The sequence below is a fragment of the Bos grunniens genome, chromosome 5 (genome assembly GCF_055505025.1).
Source record: "Bos grunniens cultivar Pamir isolate PY7600 chromosome 5, Bosgru_T2T1.0, whole genome shotgun sequence".
Lineage (NCBI taxonomy): Eukaryota > Metazoa > Chordata > Mammalia > Artiodactyla > Bovidae > Bos > Bos grunniens.
The window spans coordinates 29,817,397-29,829,517 of record NC_141169.1 but is presented as its reverse complement, the minus strand read 5'-3'; the positions used below and the strand labels follow the sequence as shown (position 1 = coordinate 29,829,517).

General features: G+C 39.3%; 1 protein-coding gene across 3 annotated transcripts in view; it reads right to left on the bottom strand.

Annotated features, from left to right (window-relative positions):
• The window catches only part of LOC147371610 (uncharacterized), a 130,702-nt gene that overhangs the window by 8,118 nt on the left and 110,463 nt on the right, over nt 1-12,121 (bottom strand). The gene's annotated exons all lie outside the window — the stretch shown is intronic.

Sequence of the window (12,121 nt, the reverse complement as noted above, 5' to 3'; positions counted from 1 at the left end):
TCTGGGCTGCACAACCTATTTTAAGAAGGGGATATGTTTAAATGTTTTGCTTCAGTCAGAACCAATTATAATAAAGATAGCTAAATATTTTGTTCTACAAGTGTTTAGAACATGGTTAAGGGGCCTGTCATGTAGAAATTTTAATTGATAAATCTATTAATTCTAATAAAATTTTTCATTAACAGGGTCAGGGTCTTTTAGAATGGGGCTTTTTGTTGATCTTTTAAAATGGGACTTTTTTTTGTTGATTTGTCAGCAGTTTATGAAAAGAAAGAAAAGTCTGAACACCAGTGAAATTACTTCTATCACTATCCTAAAGCCTGAGTCTCAAAACAGTGGCCCATCAGGCTAAAGAATATTAGGGGTATGGGGTCAGTGGATTATATCAAGAGTGTTTTAAAAGTTAATTTATTGGGTGGATGTTGCATTTGGCTCCAGTAGCCTAGCTCTTAGCAACTGGACATACACAAATACTGTAAACTCTCCACAACCTACACATCTCTGGCGTAGGGTCTTGCTCACTAGTTCACATTATGTAGTTAAGCTGTATGTAACAGGCATGGACAAGCCAGTGAGGAGTCCATAAATGCATACCAATTTATGAGGCTTATGACACTTTAAAGGTGATTATACTATAAGCCTGAAATTAAGATTTCAAAAGTTTGAGAGACCAATGAAATTATTTCCTTAGTTCAATTTACTATTGAATTTATAAGTAAATTATCACTTACAGTTTGTTACATTGATGGAAATAACATTACTGCCCACAAATGCATCCTTGAGCATATAAGATTAAAAAAAAAAAAAAATCCCTTTAATTTTATTCCTCTTCTGTGAAGAATGGACATGTGTTAAAGCTTCAGAAATCTTACCATATTTATTTTTTCATTCAGCAATTACTATTTTAAAGTTACTGTGTTTTTCTCCAGTTAAAACATATATTATGCCTTGGAATTATAAAGTTATAATTGCAATTCAGATTCCCAGATGCTGAAATGATACAAACTGAGTGAATTTGACTAAGTTAAAGGAAAAGTCATAGGTTATAGTGAAACAAAATGTCAAAGTATATCAGTCTAATTGCAGTAATTGTATTATTTACTATTACTCAAATTTGGTTTTTATTTTTTAATAAATACTGCCTTTTTTCCCCCAAAACTTTTTCCTATAAAGAAAGTAAAGGAACACTTAAATCAAGGTTGTAGAATTCAGAAGCCCACTCTAGGGAGTATTTCGCAGAAGTATATTTTTTTGGCCATGCCATGCAGCATGCAAAATAGCACGCGGAATATTAGTTCCCTGACTAGGGACCAAAGCCACGACCCTTCAGTGGAAGGGTGGAATCTTAACCACTGGACCACCAGGGAAGTCCTTGGCAGAAATCTTTGAGTCAGTTGAAGGAGATGTAGGCCATTTGACTTTTTTTTTTTTAAGGGATTCTGGTAACTCAGTCCCTTTTTATTCATGTACATTTCTTTACAGCAAACACAGGGATTAGAGACCAAGTCTTTGCCATTTCATGGTTGAGATCCTTTTCCTCAAAATTGATGGATATATGTGATACTTTGCTGCCTTCAATAAGTATATATGTTTTAACATATAAATATACATTTATTACAAAATTGAGTTACCTATATATATAACACGAACAGTTTTACCATTTCCTTAACATCTACTATTTATTGAGTAATTACTATGCATGTGTGTGTGTGTGAAATCACTCAGTTGTGTCCGACTCTTTGCGACCCCGTGGACTGTAGCCCACCAGGCTCCTCCGTCCATGCAATTCTCCAGGCAAGAATACTGGAGTGGGTTGCCATTTCCTTCTCCAGGAGATCTTCCCAACCCAAGGATTGAACCCGGGTCTCCCACATTGTAGGCAGACACTTTACCGTCTGAGCCACCAGCATAAGAAACTATTAAAGTAGACATTCATTCTGAAGATACTTATTGAAGGCCTTTTACATGCCAAGCATTACAGGAAGAGTGGCAGACAAGGCAGAGTTGTATCTCTTATGGAACTTAGGTAAGTACCAGTCTCACAGGATGACATTAATATCTAACTAAGGTTATATGAGTATTAATAACTAGGGATCTGGGATTTAAACCTAACCTCTAACCATTCACTATAAAACAGCACATATACCCTTACCCCCAACAACACACACCTTTATTTTAAACTTGAAGGGGAGCCTGCATCTTCTGCTTTTCTGTACCCCCGCCCCCCCCCCACCCCCAGGTCTAGGGCAGTCCTTACCCGGTTTAAAGGAGCGCTCTATTGTTGTGATAGACCCCCACGGACTGTGAAAGTCACTCAGTTGTGTTTGACTCTGCAACCCCATGGACTGTACAGTCCATGGAATTCTCCAGCCCAGAATACTGGAGTGAGTAGCCTTTACCCTCCAACCCAGGGGTCGGAGCCACGTCTACCCATGGATTCTTTACCAGCTGAGCCACAAGGTTCCTCTGTCCATGGGATTCTCCAGGCAAGAAGATGAGGGGGTTGCCATTTCCTTCTCCAGGGGATCTTCCTGACCCAGGGATCGAACCCTGGTCTCCCGCACTGCAGGCAGATTCTATAACTAATGTTATTCTACCTAGGGTTACTTGGTAAATAGGGTTTGGACCTCAGCTTGATCAACTCCAAAGTCTGTGGTCTTAATCTAGAGCGTACCTTCTTAACATGTTCTGGAAAGCCTGAAAAGCTTCACTGAATCTGTGCACTAGAATAGCACAGATTTTTAAAGTTCTATTTAAATGTGTCCACTAGATGGCAACCTCCGTTTTAAAAATCACAGAAGTTTTACAAACTTTAAAAATTACATAGAAAACTACACAAGTTAACATATCAAATCCTTGTACATGCACCATTCAGAATTAATTAATGTTAACATTTTGTTGTCTTCAGCTCATTTTCTAAATAGGAAAAAATGCACAGATAAACTCCTCATCTTTCTTTCCCTAGTCCAATTTCCCTCCCTGAAGGAAACCACTATCATGAATTCAGTATGGAACCAGTCCGTGTTTTTATGTTTACTATATGAACCCATAAATAACATGTCAGACTAGTATCTCTTAGAAGTTTATAAATGGTACTTTAATTCCTCAAATGAAAGATCAAGCAGACCAAAGAAAGTTTAGGATTTTAGCTATGATAAAGTAATAACTTTGTTTTGGAAAAAACCTGAATATGAGAGCAATTTTTTTTTTCTCAGCTGACAATTTTCAGAATTTACCATCATTTCTGAAAAAAATGCTTGCCAAGAAAAAATTTTTTTTTAAATTCATAAGATGTGCAAGACAGCTTAGGCTTAGTTGATAAAACAGTAAACAAAAACAGACCTGCAATGAATTTTAAAAAGAAAAAGTTACATAATTTCTTTCCCCACTACCCACTGCCATCATAAATAAGCAATCAAATAAAATTTTGAGGAATTAACTGCTCAGTGAAGGATGCTAATTAAACATGAAACATGGTGTTTCACAAGCTCAGACTCCTTGCGGAAATGACAGAGGACATTGGAAGACCCGCTCTACTTTTCACTACATTATTTGCATGTTCTAAGAAATCTAGAAATCTATACCCACTAAAAAAATTCTCATTAATCCAAAAGAAACAGGCAGGACAAATTGCCTCCCCCCCAAAATTATAGAAATCTATGGATATTAGTAATCATAATAAATGTAAATGCACTGAGCATTTTAGTTAAAGACTGCCATGTTTGATTAGAAAACAAAATTCAGCTATATGTTGTTTATATCCCTAAAATATAAGGATACAGCAAGGTTGACAGCAATTATTAGCCAAAAGAAAGCACAAAGCATAAATAGCAGATCAGATCAGATCAGTCGCTCAGTCGTGTCCAACTCTTTGCGACCCCATGAATCGCAGCATGCCAAGCCTCCCTGTCCATCACCAACTCCCAGAGTTCACTCAGACTCACGTCCATCGAGTCAGTGATGCTATCCAGCCATCTCATCCTCTGTCGTTCCCTTCTCCTCTTGCCCCCAATCTCTCCCAGCATCAGAGTCTTTTCCAATGAGTCAACTCTTCGCATGAGGTGGCCAAAGTACTGGAGTTTCAACTTTAGCATTATTCCTTCCAAATAAATCCCAGGGCTGACAGCTATATTTATGTTGAACATAAAAAACTATGGCTTGGGACAAAATAGTCACTATAAAAAGATTTTAACTCACTTGGAAGATAAAAATACATCTAAACTTATATGCACCTAATAATACAGGGTCAAGATGTTAAGCAAAATGCAGAAATAAGAGAAAAAAATTCATAATCTTAGTAGAATTTAATATACCTTTCTCATAATTGATACAAAAAGCAGGAAAGTAATCAGTATAGCGGAGAAGGCAATGGCACCCCACTGCAGTACTCTTGCCTGGAGAATCCCAGGGACAGGGGAGCCTGGTGGGCTGCCGTCTATGGGGTTGCACAGAGTCGGACACGACTGAGGCGCCTTAGCAGCAGTAGTAGCAATCAGTATAGAGACTTGAACAATGAAAAAACTTGACCTAACATACTGAATTTCATCATCTGTAAGCCATCACTGATTATAAGACAAGCTATTAAGTACCACTAAGAAGGAAAGGCCATTGCCAGTTAACTATACCACGCCATTGATGGCCAGATGCATACTTGATTTCAGAGATGTTTCAATGTGGAAAACACATCTTTTAATCAACGAAATTTGATGTAGAAAATGCAACTGTAAATAACACATAAGTATTATTTATGAAAGTAGAACCATATAATATGGGCAATAAAGTAAGTCTCAACAAATTTTGAGGGCTTCCCTTGTGGCTCAGCTGGTAAAGAATCTGCCTGCAATGCAGGAGACCTGGGTTTGATCCCTGGGTTGGGAAGATCCTCTGGAGAAGGGAAAGGCTACCCACTCCAGTATTCTGGCCTGGAGAATCCCATGGACTGTATACTCCATGGGGTTGCAGAGAGTCAGACACAACTGAGTGACTTTCAACAAATTTTCAAAGAGTTGGTTTGATATGGACTATGTTCCATTGGTCTATATGTGTCTATCCTTTCAATAAAACCACTGTCTTGATTACTGTAGCTTTATAATAAGTCTTAAAATCAGGTGGTATGAATTCAAGTTTTTTTTCCCCAAAAAATTATTTTAGCCATTCCAGTTCCTTTGCCTTCTATATGAATTTTAGAATCAGCTGGTTTGTATCTACAAGAGATCCTTCTAGGACTTTGGGGTTGTTAAAAATATATGTAGATTAACTGGTGAAGTACTGACAACTGAACAATATTGAGGCATCCAATCCATAAATACAATATATCTCCACTTAGTGTTTCTGATTTTTTTTTCTTCACTGTTTTGTACTTTTTGGCAGAGACCATGTACATATTCTGTTAGATTTATACCTAATTACTTTTTCTTATGGGTATTTTAAATGTTTAAATTGTTCTTGGCTAATATATGAAAAGAGAAATTTTGTCGTGGGATCATACTAAATGCACTTAGTAGTTCTGCTGCTGCTGCTGCTAAGTTGCTTCAGTCATGTTCGACTCTTCGCAACCCCATGGACTGCAGCCTACCAGGCTCCTCCGTCCATGGGAGCTTCCAGGCAAGAGTATGGGGTGGGGTGCCATTGCCTTCTCCGTTAGTAGTTCTGATGCTGCTAAGTGGCTTCAGTCGTGTCCGACTCTGTGCAACCCCATAGACGGCAGCCCACCAGGCTCCCCCGTCCCTGGGATTCTCCAGGCAAGAATAATGGAGTGGGTTGCCATTTCCTTCTACAGGTTAGTAGTTCTAGGAGCTTTTAAAACAGATTTTCTTGGGGGATGGGAGGCGGTTTCTATCTAGACAGTGACATTTGTGAATAGAGACAGTTTTATATCTTTCTTTAAAGTATGTCTTTATCTTGCTTTATTGTACTGCCTAGGATTTTTTGTACAGTATTAAATAGCACTGGTAAGAGTGGACTTCTTTTTTTTCCTTTGGTCATGCTCTGTGGCTCGTGGAATCTTAGTTCCTGTCCCAGGGACTGAATCTGGGCCCCGGCCATGAAAGCACCCAGTCCTAACCGTGGACCTCCGGGGAATTCCCACTAGTTAAGGGAATTCCCATACTGTTAAGTCCTAATGCAGTAAAACAAGAAAAGGAGATAAAAGGTATACAGATTGAGAGGGAAGAAATAAAATTTTCTTTGCTCATAGATGATATGATAATCTATATAGAAAATCCAAAAGATTCTACAAAGGAACTCCTGTAATTAATAAGTGATTACAGCAGGGATGCAGGATACAAGATTCATATACAAAAGTCATTTGCTTTCAGATGTAACAGCAATGAATAACTGGAATTTTAAATTAAAAATATAATACTATTTACATTAACACCCCCCAAAATGAAATACTTAGGTATAAATCTAACAAAATAAGTACAAGATTTGTATGAGCAAAACTACAAAACTCTGACAAAAGAAATCAAATAAGAACTAAATAAATGGACAGGTATTCCATGTCAATGGATAGACAGTTAACACTGTCAGGATGGCACTTCTTCCAAACTTGTTCTACAGGTTCAAAACAAGCCCAATCAAAACCTCAGCAAATTATTTTGTGGATATTAACTGACTCTAAAGGTTATACAGAGAGGATAAAAGACTCAGAATAGACAACACAGTATTGAAGGAAAAGAACCAAGTTGAAGAGCTGCCAGTACCTGACTTAAAGACATACCATAGAGCTACAGTAATCAAGATGATATTCACAAAAGGACAGACAGATAGGTCAATCGAATAGAACAGAGAGCCCAGAGACAGACTTACATAGGTACAGTCAACTAATCTTCAGCAAAGGAGCAAAGGCAATAAAATGGAGCAAAGACAGAGTTTTTAATAAATGATGCTGGAACAGCTGGAGATCCACGTGAAGAAAAAGGTGAATCTAGATATAGACCTGTATCCTCCACAAGAATTACCTCAAAAATGGACCGCAGACCTAAATGTAAAACACAAAAGTATAAAACTCTTAGAAGATAACATAGAAGAGGGCTTCCCTGGTGGTCCAAGGGCTAGGACCCCATGCTCCCAATTCAGGAGACCCAGGTTCAATCCCTGGTCAGGGAACTAGAACCCACATGCTGCAACTAAGACCCAGCAACAGTTAACTAAATAAATAACTATTTAAAAAAAAAAAAAAGGAGAAAATCTAGATGACCTTGGGTTTGGCAATAATTCCAAAAGTATGATCCATGAGAGAAATAACTGATAAATTAGACTTCATTAAAAGTAAAAGTTTCTGCTCTGTGAAAGACGATGAAAAGAAAAGCTACAGACTGAGAGAAAATATCTGCAAAAGACATACCTAACAGAGGACTAGGGGCTTCACAGATGGTGCTAGTGGTAAAGAATCCACCTGTCAATGCAGGAGACATAAGAGACACAGGTTCGATCCCTGGGTCGGGAAGATCCCACATGCTATAGAGCAGCTAAGCCCATTTGCCACAACTACTGAAGACCACACACCTAGAGCCTGCGCACCACAACAAAACGTAGCCCTGTTTTCCACAACCAGAGCACGGCCACAGGCAGCAAAGAAGACCCAGTGCAGCCAAGAGCTAATTTTTAAAAAATGAGATTCCACTAACACACTCACTCATTGTTCAGTCGCTAAGACTCTGCGGCCCCATAGACTGCAGCACACCAGGCTCCTCTGTCCTCTACGGTCTCCTGGAATTTGCTCAAACATGTCTGTTGACTTGGTGATGCTATCTAACCATCTCATCCTCTGCCACTCCCTTCTCCTTTTGCCTTCAATCTTCCCCAGAATCACGGTCTTTTCCAGTGAGTGGGCTCTTCACATCAAGTGGCCAAAGGACATTATGGAGTTTCAGCATCAATTCCTCCGACGGATATTCAGAGTTAATTTCCTTTAATATTGACTGGCTTGATCTCTGTGCTGCCCAAGGGACTCTCAAAAGTTTCTCCAGCACAATTCAAAAGCATCAGTTCTTTGGCACTCAGCCTTCTTTTTGGTCCAATTCTCACATCCGAACATGACTACTGGAAAAACCAAAGATTTGACTATACAGACCTTTGTTTGCAAAGTAATGGCTCTGCCTTTTTTTTTTTTTAATTGAAGCATAATTGCTTTACAGAATTTTGTTGTTTTGTGTCAAACATCAACATGAATCAGTCATAGGTGTACATATGTCTCCTCCCTCTGGAACCTCTCTCCCATCTCCCTCCCCATCCCACCCCTCTAAGTTGATACAGAGCCCCTGTTTGAGTTCCCTGAGACATATGGCGAATTACCATTGGCTATCTATTTTACACATGATAATGTAAGTTTCCATGTTACTCTCTCCATACATCTCACCCTCTCCTCCCCTCTCCCTGTGTCCATAAGTCTGTTCTCTATGTTTGTTTCTCCACTGCTGCCTTGAAAATAAATTCTTCAGTACCATCTTTCCAGATTCCATATATATGTGTTAGTATATGAACTGTGGTGTTGGAGAAGACTCTTGAGAGTCCCTTGGACTGCAAGGAGATCCAACCAGTCCATTCTGAAGGAGATCAGCCGGGGGGATTTCTTTGGAAGGAATGATGCTAAAGTTGAAACTCCAGTACTTTGGCCACCTCATGCGAAGAGTTGACTCATTGGAAAAGACTCTGATGCTGGGAGGATTGGGGGCAGGAGGAGAAGGGGATGACAGAGGATGAGATGGCTGGATGGCATCACCGACTCGATGGACATGAGTCTGAGTGAACTCCAGGAGTTGGTGATGGACAGGGAGGCCTGCATGCTGCGATTCATGGGGTCACAAAGAGTCGGACATGACTGAGCGACTGAACTGAAACTGATATGATATTTATCTTTCTGATTTACTTCATTCTGTATAATAGGCTCTAGGTTCAGCCACCGCATTAGAACTGACTCAAATGTGAATATCCCATTGTGTATATGTATCACAACTTCTTTATCCATTCATTGGTCAAACATCTAGGTTGCTTCCACGTTCTAGCTATTGTAAATAGTGCTGCAGTGAACACTGGGGTACATGTGTCTTTTTCAATTTCGGTTTTCTCAGGGTATATGCCCAGGAGTGGGATTGCTGGGTCATATTGAGGTTTTGTTCTTAGTTTTTTAAGGAATCTCCATACCATCTTCCATAGTGGCTGTATCAACTTACATTCCCACCAACAGTGCAAGAGGGTTCCCTTTTCTCCACACCCTCTCCAGCATTTATTGTTTATAGACTTTTTGATGAGGGCCATTCTGACAGGTGTGAAATGATATCTCATTATAGTTTTGATTTATATTTCTCTAATAATGAGCGATGTTGAGCATCTTTTCATGTGTTTGTTAGCTATCTGTATGTCTTCTTTGGAGAAATGTCTGTTTAGGTCTTTTCCCCACTTTTTGATTGAGCTGTTTCTTTTTCTGGTATTGAGTTGTATGAGCTGCTTATATATTTTGGAGTTTAATCCTTTGTCAGTTGTTTCATTTGCTATTATTTTCTCCCATTCTGAAAGTTGTCTTTTCACCTTGTTTATAGTTTTCTTTGCTGTGCAAAAGCTTTTAAATTTAACTACATCCCACTTGTTTACTTTTGCTTTTATTTCTATTACTCCAGGAGGTGGGTCAAAGGGGATCTTGCTTTGATTTATGTCATCAAGTGTTCTGCCTATGTTTTCCTCTAAGAATTTTATAGTTTCTGGTCTTATATTTAGGACTTTAATCCATTTTGAGTTTATATTTGTGTATGCTAGTAAAGTAATGCTCAAAATTCTCCAAGCCAGGCTTCAGCAATACATGAACCGTGAACTTCCAGATATTCAAGCTGGTTTTAGAAAAGGCAGAGGAACCAGAGATCAAATTGCCAACGTCTGCTGGATCATGGAAAAAGCAAGAGAGTTCCAGAAAAACATCTATTTCTGCTTTATTGACTATGCCAAAGCCTTTATGTGGATCACAATAAACTGTGGAAAATTCTGAAAGAGATGGGCATACCAGACCACCTGACCTGCCTCTTGAGAAACCTGTACGCAGGTCAGGAAGCAACAGTTAGAACTGGACATGGAACAACAGACTAGTTCCAAATAGGAAAAGGAGTACGTCAAGGCTGTATATTATCACCCTGCTTATTTAACTTATATGCAAAGTACATCATGAGAAACGCTGGGCTGGAGGAAGCACAAGCGGGAATCAAGATTGCCGGGAGAAATATCAATAACCTCAGATATGCAGATGACACACCCTTATGGCAGAAAGTGAAGAGGAATTAAAAAGCCTCTTGATGAAAGTGAAAGAGGATACTGTATTGGTGTTTTTCTTTCTGGCTTACTTCACTCTGTATAATAGGTTCCAGTTTCATCCATCTCATTAGAACTGATTCAAATGTATTCTTTTTAATGGCTGAGTAATACTACAGTATACTAACGCACATATATGGAATTTAGAAAGATGGTAACAATAACCCTGTGTATGAGACAGCAAAAGAGACACCGATGTATAGATCAGTCTTATGGACTCTGTGGGAGAGGGAGAGGGTGGAGAGATTTGGGAGAATAGCATTGAAACCTGTATAATATCATGTATGAAACGAGTCACCAGTCCAGGTTCGATGCACGGTACTGGATGCTTGGGGCTGGTGCACTGGGACGACCCAGAGGGAGGGTAGGGGAGGGAGGAGGGTTCAGGATGGGGAACGCGGGTATACCTGTGGCAGATTCATTTCGATATTTGGCAAAACTAATACAATATTGTAAAGTTTAAAAATAAAATGAAAACAACAACAACAAAAAAAGAAAGTGAAAGAGGAGAGTGAAAAAGTTGGCTTAAAGCTCAACATTCAAAAAACTAAGATCATGACATTTGGTCCCATCACTTCATGGGAATTAGATGGGGAAACAGTGGAAACAGTGTCAGACTTTATTTTTGGGGGCTCCAAAATCACTGCAGATGGTGACTGCAGCCATGAAATTAAAAGACCCTTACTCCTTGGAAGGAAAGTTATGACCAACCTAGATAGCATATTCAGAAGCAAAGACATTCCTTTGCCAACAAAGGTCCATCTAGTCAAGGCTATTGTTTTTCCAGTGGTCATGTATGGATGTGAGAGTTGGACTGTGAAGAAACCTGAGCACCGAAGAACTGATGCTTTTGAACTGTGGTGTTGGAGAAGACTCTTGAGAGTCCCTTGGATTGCAAGGAGATCCAACCAGTCCATTCTAAAGGAGATCAGTCCTGGGTGTTCTTTGGAAGGATTGATGCTAAAGCTGAAACTCCAATACTTTGGCCACCTCATGCAAAGAGTTGACTCATTGGAAAAGACTCTGATGCTGGGAGGGATTGGGGGCAGGAGAAGGGGACGACAGAACGTGAGATAGCTGGATGGCATCACTGACTCAATGGACATGAGTTTGGGTGAACTCCGGGAGTTGATGATGGACAGAGAGGCCTGGCGTGCTGCAATTCATGGGGTCGCAAAGAGTCGGACATGACTGAGCGACTGAACTGAACTGAACTGATGGTGTTAGGAAGTGTTCTGATTTCATTCTTTTACATGTAGCTGTCCAGTTTTCCTAGCACCACTTACTGAAGAGGCTGTCTTTGCCCCATTGTATATTCTTGCCTCCTTTGTCAAAAATAAGGTACCCATAGGTGCATGAGTTTACTTCTGGGCTTTCTATCTTGTTTTACTGATCTATATTTCTGTTTCTGTGCCAGTACCATACTGTCTTGATGACTGCAGCTTTGTAGTATAATCTGAAGTCAGGAAAGTTAATTCCTCTGGCTCTATTCTTCTTCCTCAAGACTGCTTTGGCTATTCAGAGTCTTTTTTGTTTCCATATGAATGGTAAATTTTTTTGTTCTAGTTCCTTGAAGATGTGATTTTAATTTGATAGGGATCACACTGAATCGCACTGTAGACTACATGTGGTAGCTTAGTCATTTTTATAATATGAATTCTTCCTATTCAGAAACATGGAACATCTCTCCATCTGTTTATGTCATCTTTGATTTCTTTCATCAGTGTCTTATAATTTTCTGTATACAGTTATTTTGTCTCCTTAGGTAGGTTTATTCCTAGATATTTTATTCTTTCTGTTGCAATGCTGAATAGGATTCATT